The sequence below is a fragment of the Psammomys obesus genome, unplaced genomic scaffold, assembly GCF_907164565.1.
Source record: "Psammomys obesus unplaced genomic scaffold, mPsaObe1.curated_primary_1811, whole genome shotgun sequence".
NCBI lineage: Eukaryota > Metazoa > Chordata > Mammalia > Rodentia > Muridae > Psammomys > Psammomys obesus.
The window spans coordinates 9,366,353-9,375,010 of NW_026587759.1; the positions used below are offsets into that span (position 1 = coordinate 9,366,353).

The window sequence follows — 8,658 nt, forward strand, 5'->3', positions numbered from 1 at the left end:
ACCTTCTAGAGGTATCTCCATGCCTGATCTCAAGGTGTACTATAGAGCAACAATATAAAAATTGCCTGATAGTGGCATAGAAACAGAATGGTGGATCAATGGAATAGAATAGAAGACCCAGAAATAAACCTACACACTTATGGACACCAGATTTTTGACAAAGATGCCAAAACCATACAAGGGAAAAAAGACAGCATCTTTAACAAATGGTGCTGGTCTAACTGATTATCTACTTGTAGATAAATTCAAATAGATCCATATTCATCACCCTGCACAAAATTAAAGTCCAAGTGGATCAAAGACCTCAATATAAAACCAAACACACTAAATCTTTTAGAAGAAAAAGTGGAGAAGACTCTTGAACTCTGGCACAAGACACAACTTCCTGAATAGAACACCACCAGCACAGGCTCTAAGATCAATAATCAGCAAATGGGACCTCTTGAAATTGAAAAGTTTCTGTATAGCAAAGGACACAGTAATCAGAACAAAACGACAGCTTACAGATTGGGAAAGGATCTTCACCAACCCTATATCTGACAGAGGACTGATATCCAGAATATATAAAGAACTTAAGAAGTTAAACAACAATAAATCAAGTAATCCAAGTGAAAAATGGGGTACAGAGCTAAACAGAGATTCTCAATAGAGGAACATCAAATGGCAAATAAACACTTAAAGAAATGATCAACATCCTTAGTCATCAAGGCAATGCAAATCAAAACGACCCTGAGATTTCACTTTACACCCATCAGAATGGCTAGGACCAAAAAAACTCAAGAACAACAGTTGTTGGAGAAGAGTGGAGAAAAAGGAACACTACTCCATTGCTGGTGGGAATGTAAACTTGTACAACCACTTTGGAAATAAATCTGGTGCTTTCTCAGACAATTAGGAACAGTGCTACCTCAAGATCCAGCTATACCACTCCTAGGCTTATATTCAAAAGATGCTCAAGTACACTATAAGGACAGTTGCTCAACCATGTTCATAGCAGCTTTATTTGTAATAGCCAGAAGCTGGAAACAACCCAGATGTCCCTCCATTGAGTAATGGATACAGAAATCATGGTACATTTACACAGTGGAATACTACTCAGCCATTAAAAACAAGAAAATCATGAAATTTGCAGGCTAATGTGGGATCTATAAAAGATCATCCTGAGTGAGTTATCCTAGAAGCAGAAAGACACACATGGTATATACTCACTTATACGTGAGAATTAGACATGTAATATAGGATAATTATACTAAAATCTGTATACCTAAGGAAGCTAATCAAGGAGTACCCTGGATAAGATGCTAATCTTCATTCAGAAAAGCAAATGGGATGAACATCAGAAGAGGGAGAAAACAGGGAACAGAGCAGCAGCCTACCACAGAGAGCCTCTGAAAGATTCTGCCCAACAGGGTATCAAAACATATGCTGAGACTCATAGGCAAACTTTGGGCAGAGTGCAGGGAATCTTAGGAAAGAAAAAGGATATAGAAATAACTGGAAAGGACAGGAGCTCCACAGAGAGAACAGAACCAAAAAATCTGGGCATAGGGGTCTTTTGTGAGACTGATACTCTAACCAGGAACCATGCATGGAGATAACCTAGAACCCCTGCACAGATGTAGCCCATGAAAACTCAGTGTCCAAAAAGGTTCCCCAGTAATAGGAACAGGGACTGTCTCTGACATGAACTCAGGGGCTGGCTCTCTGATCACCTCCCCCTGAGGGTAGAGAAGCCTTACCAGTCCACAGAGAAAGATAATGAAGTCAGTCCTGATGAGACCTGATAGGCTAGGGTCAGAGGGAAGGGGAGGAGGACCTCCCCCATCAGTGGACTGGGGGAGGGGCATAGGAGAAGAAGAGGGATGAAGGGTGGGATTATGAGGGGATAGGGGAGAAACTTCAGCTGGGATACAAAGTGAATAAACTGTATTTAATAAAAAGAAAAGAAAAGAATCTATTGACTAACTAGGTGTGATTGTACGTGCCTTTAATACTAGCATTTTACAAGTACAGAGAGATGGATCTCTGAGTTCAAGGCTAGCCTTGTCTACAAAGTGAGTTTCAGGCCAGTTAAGACATAAATTAAGAATTTTTTCCCAAAACAAAAACAAAATTAGAGAGAGTTTTTGCAGTCTGCAACAATGCTGACTTGTGAGGCCCTAGCTTTCAGTTTATCAGTTTATCACATTAGACTCAGAGCCCCTTTATCCTTACACTTTAACCTCATGACCCCAAGGGAAACCAGTTTCAGAGTCAGCAAAGTACTTTGTGTTTCCATCTTTGAGATCCAGCAAAGGCAAGACAGTGCTTCAGCCTTGAGAGAGAGAGAGTTTGAAGGCAATAGCCATTATGTTAACTTGCTACTTAGCCACACTACATTTATCTTATAGTTTATGTGGGTTCTTTGGGAAGCACGACATAGTTCTAAATTCCATTTCTGAGCCAAAGAAACTTTGTGATCCTCTCCTTAGACCATGCATAAACGACTGCATTTGTGCATGGCAGGTACAAGTCTATTGTCTTCTACTATCAGGACACGTTACATTTTCTCTGCATGTCCAGAATATTTCTCTCAATGTCAAACTCTTATTTCCTTGCTAAGACTTTTCCACATACAGGCCAAAAGTGAGAAACTAGGCTTATATTTAAATAGACTACATAGTTAAACTCTTACTGTCATTCTAAAGTGCTAAGTTCAAAGTATTAACTATATCTTTTAAAAATAAAATGACCAACTCAAGTTATATATGAATGAAATATATAAATATCTGATTTGTACTTTTTTAAAAAATAAAAGTATATCAATTAGTTGTCTAATACAAAATAGTCAGTCCTAAAAACATACATATATAAGTCACTTCATATGGACTGAGAAGGTTGTATTTCTGTATGTAGGAGTGCATTTAAATATATTCATATAATATTTAACAACAATTAATTAAAAAAACACCATGGATTTGAAATACAGCAAGGGGGGCATACAAGAGAGCTTGGAAAGAATAAAGAGAAGGGGGAAGTAATGTAACATTATTATAATCTCAAAAAAGAGATAACAGAAAATAAGAGATTTTTAATTAAATTTTTAATTTTTAATATTAGTTACATTTTATTAGCTTTGTATCCCAGCTGTATCCTGCTCCCTCATTCCCTCCCAATCCCACCCTCCCTCCCTCATCTTCTCCATATCTCTTTCCAAGCCCACTGATAGGAGAGGACCTCCTCCCTTTTCATCTGACCCTAGCTTATCAGGTACCTTCAGGCCTGGTTACAAAGTCCTCCTCTGTGGTCTAGCAGGGCTGCTCCTCCCTCGGGTGGGGGGAAAGCAAAGAGCCAGCCATTGAGTTCATGTCAGAAATAGTCCTTGTTCCCCTTACTAGGGAAAAACAATTGGTTACTGAGCTTCCACGGGCTACATCCGAGCAGAGGTTCTAGGTTATACAGTCCTTGGTTGGAGATACAGTCTCATAAAAGACCCCTGTGCCCAGATGTATTTGGTCCTTGTGGAGCTCCTGTCCTCTCCAGGTCATACTAACTCCCCCTTCTTTCATTTGATTCCATGTACTCTGACAAAGGTTTGGTTATGAGTCTCAGTAACTGCTTTGATACACTGCTAGGTAGAGACTTTCAGAGGCCCTCAGTGGTAGGCTCCTGTTACTTGTTTTCTCCTACATGCAATATCCATCCCATTTGTCTTTCTAAGTGATCATTGATCATCTTATTCAGGGTCCTCTTTCTTCTTTATCTTCTTTAAGTGTACAGATTTCAGTATGTTTATCCTATCTTATAGGTCTAGTTCCCACTTATAAGTGAGTATATACCATGTGTGTCTTTCTCCTTCTGGGATACCTCACTCAAAATTATCTTTTCTAGATCCCACCATTTGCCTGCAAGACTCTAACCAAGCAAGTGAAAGACCTGTTTGAGAAAAACTTCAAGTCTCTGAAGAAAGAAATTGAAGAAGATATCAGAAGATGGAAAGATCTCCCATGTTCATGGATTGGTAGTATTTACATAGTGAAAATGGCCATCCTGCCAAAAGCAATCTACAGATTCAGTGCAATTCCCATCAAAATACCAACACAATTCTTTACAGACCTTGAAAGAAAAATTCTCAACTTCACATGGAATAACAAAAAAACAAAAACAAAACAAACAAACAAAAAACAGAATTTCTAAAACGATCCTGTACAACAACAGATCATCTGGAGGTATCTCCATCCCTGATCTCAAGCTGTACTACAGAGCAATAGTAATAAAAGCCGCATGGTACTGGCATAGAAACAGAAAGGAGGATCAATGGAACCGAGTAGAAGACCCAGAAATAAGCCCAAACACCTATGAATATCTGATTTTTGACAAAGAAGCCAAAACCATCCAATGGAAAAAAGACAGCATCTTCAACAAATGGTGCTGGTCTAACTGGATGTCTACATGCAGAAAAATGAAAACAGATCCATATTTATCACCCTGCATAAAATAAGACATTTTTAACATCTTCTAATTTAAATTATTCTTGAAAGTATATTAGTAACCTATGTCATAATAAACTGCAGGTCTTTTATATATATTTTACAGGAATATTATTCAGCAAAAATTCACTTTTTATTCCAAAAATTTTATTATTAATTCTCAGAAGAAATAAGTGTCTTTACCATTGATAAGTACATTAAAAGTTACCTTTCATGTAGCAGTTGCCATTTCATAGATGAAATAAAAACAGAAACTTTCATACTTGGATGTCAAAAAAGATGTTTCAGATCTGGCATTTACTTACTTAAAATATAAACTTATTTTTAGACCACTCTTGGATAAGACTACTATAACTTTAAATGCTAAATTCTTTACCCACCAAGATTTGAAAATGCCAAATTATTTGGGACTAAGAACCATGGAGAATGTTTTTGTTGGTTGAGTATCTAAAATAAAAAAAAAAATAATTAAAGATGGAAATTATTCCAAAAACAAAGTCTGTATATGTATAAGTGAATGTTAGCATATGATTATCTGTAATCTCAATAATTATGGCAGACAGTAGTTATTGTCATTAGATGCCAGTGTTGTTGAAAGGCTACTTGGTAATCCATACTAGAGTGCTTTGTTTGTGGTTAGGAATATTTTGTGAATACCATTGCTCTGCCTCCTGCACAGAGGAGTGTCCCAACTTTTTTTTCTTTTCTTTTTTTTCTTTATTAATTACACTTTATTCACTTTGTATCCCCCCTGTGGTTCCCTCTCTCCTCCCTCCCAATCCCTCCCTTCCTCCACCCTCTGCATGCATGCCCCTCCCCAAGTCCAGTGATAGGGGAGGACTTCTTTTCCTTCCTTCTGATCCTAGTCAATTAGGTCTCATCAGGAGTGGTTGCGTTGTCTTCTTCTGTGGCCTGGTAATGCTGCTTCCCCCTCATGGGAAACATTATAAAGTTTGCAACAACATGTTTACCACACAACCCAAAAGATCTCAGTGTGCCAGTGGAAGGCAAAGTGAAGAATATATTTGGTCTCTGCCAGTCTGAGATTCTGGTCACCGTAAGATGCTGGTATAAGCTGTTAACTTTTAACATATAATGTTTCCTGACCTTATCGTCATGAAGGAACTATTTAATTTATAAATGAAAGGGTTAAAGTGTGTAAATTACTGTTGCTAATGAGATAGTGTCTCACTTGCTTTTTGTTGCTATGATGAAACGACATGATCAGAGGAACTTACAGAAGGGTTTACTTCTGTAAACCACTTCAGAGTAGGAGTCCAGAGTGGTGAGAAAGGCATGGCATGAGGCCGCTGCAGTGGGAAGCTGAGATCAGCTCTAAGCACACACATAAGGGAAAGAAGGTGACCTGGAAGTGAGGTGAGACTATGAACTCTCAAAGTCTACCCTGTGGATGTACTTCTTGCAGCCAGGCACTGCCTCCTAAAGGTTGTACAACTCCCAAAATGTACCCACAGAGTAGGTACCAATTCTGCTCCATGTAAGCTCATGTGGGTTACTTTTCATTCAAACTGACATACTGGGGGAGGATTTCAGAAAACTGATCACTGAAAACATATTTCTAAACTCCCCCAAGAGACAGCAAAGCAGGGAAGAAACAGGAGGGTTTTACTGGAATAATTTAATGATCTGATTACAGCCTGCCACATTCAAATGTAAACAAGCAGGTAAACTGAGGAAGTCTGTATTTTGTCAGCGAATAAGGCATTTGTAGGACAATATGAACTATTAGACATTTCTTTTTAGATAAGTATCCTACTTAAGGCGGTTTTACTAAAAACTAAAATATTAATATATTTTACATAAATATGTTCTCTAGTGTAAGAAGTTTTTTGTATTGTTGGTTTCCAATAAAAGCATCAAGTAAAATGGAAGTTAGGATCATTATGTGAATCTACAAACTAACTTGAGATAGCATCATGTTGAACCACAAACAACCATTTCACTACTTAGTTACTTTCTCATTAAGATAGTCTTCATAATTTATAAATAATAAAGGATGCTTCAATTTTGTTTTAAACTTTATATAACAGAGTATTGTATTATATATCTTCTCTTCTACCTCTAGTATCAATTCTGTTTGTAACAAACTCTCCTCTGTTATGCCTTTTTCAAAAGTTAAGAGATATAATTACTGCACTCAAAATTTGCAACTTGAGTTTCTAGTTGTATTAATGCTATTTCTTCAGGCAGAGTATCTCCTACTGTATTCAACAACCATTTGTAATATGATGCAATGTATGAAACCCAGATGGAAATGAAAACAGTTTAAAAAAATGTGGTGAGTGCTCACTTTGGCAGTACATATACTAAAATTTGGAACGATACAGAGATTAGCATGGCCCCTGCACAAGGATGACATGCAAATTCATGAAGCGTTTCATATTTTTTCTGAACATCTATGCCCCAAATACACGGGCATGAACATTTGTAAAAGAAACATAAATAAAACTTAAACAACACATAGATCCCCATACATTAATAGTGGGAGACTTCAACACCCCACTCTCAACAAAGGACAGGTCAACAAAACAGAAATTGAACAAAGAAACAATGTCTCTAACAGAAGTCATGAATCAAATGTACCTAACAGACATTTACAGAACCTTACACCCAAACACAAAAGAATTTACCTTCTTCTCAGCACCCCATGGAACCTTCTCCAAAGTAGAACATATGGTTGTTCACAAAGCAAGCCTTGACAGATACAAGAAGATTGAAATAATCCCTTGCATCTTGTCTGATCACCATGGAATAAAGCTGGACCTCAAGAACAATAGAAATGGCAAAAAGCCTACACACATATGGAAACTAAACAACTTGCTACTCAATGAGAGTTGGGTCAGGGAAGAAATAAAGAAAGAAACTAAAGTCTTCCTAGAATTCAATGAAAATGAAGACACAACATACCCAGAATTATGAGACACAATGAAAGCAGTGCTAAGAGGAAATTTCATAGCACTAAGTGCTTTCAAGAAGAAATTCAAGACATCTCATTCAAGCAACTGAATGGCTCACCTAAAAAGCCTAGAAAAAAAGGAAGCAGACACACCAAAAAGGAGTAGACAACTGGAAATAATCAAACTCAAGGCTGAAATCAACAAATTAGAAACAAATAAAACAATTCAAAGAATCAATGAAACCAAGAGCTAGTTTTTTGAGAATATCAACAAGATAGACAAACCATTAGCCAAGCTAACTAAAAAGCACAGAGACACTATCCAAATCAACAAAATCAGAAATGAAAAGGGGGGACATAACTACAGACACTGAGGAAATCCAAACAATCATTAGGACTTACTTCAAAAGCCTATATGCCACAAAACTTGAAAAGCTAAATGAAATGGACAATTGTCTAGAGTGATTCCACTTACCAAAGCTGAATCAAGACCAGGTAAACAAATTAAAAAGTGTTATGTCCCCTAAGGAAATAGAAGCAGTCATCAAAAGTCTCCCATCCAAAAAAAGCCCAGGACCAGATGATTTCAGTGCAGAATACTACCAGACTTTCAAAGAAGAGCTAACTCCAGTTGTCTTCAAACTATTCCACAAAATAGAAACAGAAGGAACACACCAAACTCATTCTATGAAGCCACAGTCACCTTGGTACCTAAACTTCACAAAGACCCAACAGAGAAAGAGAATTTCAGGCCAATCTCCCTTATGAACATTGATGAAAAATATTCAACAAAATACTTGCAAACCGAATACAAGAACATATCAAAAATATCATCCACTATGATCAAGTAGGCTTCATCCCAGGTATACAGGGGTGGTACAGTATATGAAAATCCATCAATGTAATCCACCGTATTAACAAACTGAAAGGAAAAAAAAACACATGATAATCTCCTTAGATGATGAAAAAGCACTTGACAAAATCCAACACACATTCATGTTTAAAGTATTGGATCAGGGATACAAGGCACATATCTAAACAAAGTAAAAGCAATACACAGCAAGCCTATTGCCAAAATCAAAGTGAACGGAGAGAAGCTTAAAGCAATCCCACTGAAATCAGGGACAAGGAAAGGCTGACCACTCACTCCATATCTCTTCAAGATAGTTCTGGAAGTCTTTGCTAGAGCAATAAGAGAGTTGAAGGAGATCAAGGGGATACAAATTGGAAAGGAAGAAGTCAAATTATCACTATTTGCAGATGATATGATAG

At 37.3% G+C, this 8,658-nt stretch overlaps 1 non-coding gene across 1 annotated transcript; it reads left to right on the plus strand.

The window, feature by feature from the left end:
• Positions 1 to 6,772: 6,772 nt before the first annotated feature.
• LOC129674189 (U6 spliceosomal RNA) lies at positions 6,773 to 6,877 on the plus strand. The gene has a single exon (XR_008719784.1). It is a non-coding gene; the product is annotated as a U6 spliceosomal RNA (small nuclear RNA).
• Positions 6,878 to 8,658: the final 1,781 nt, after the last annotated feature.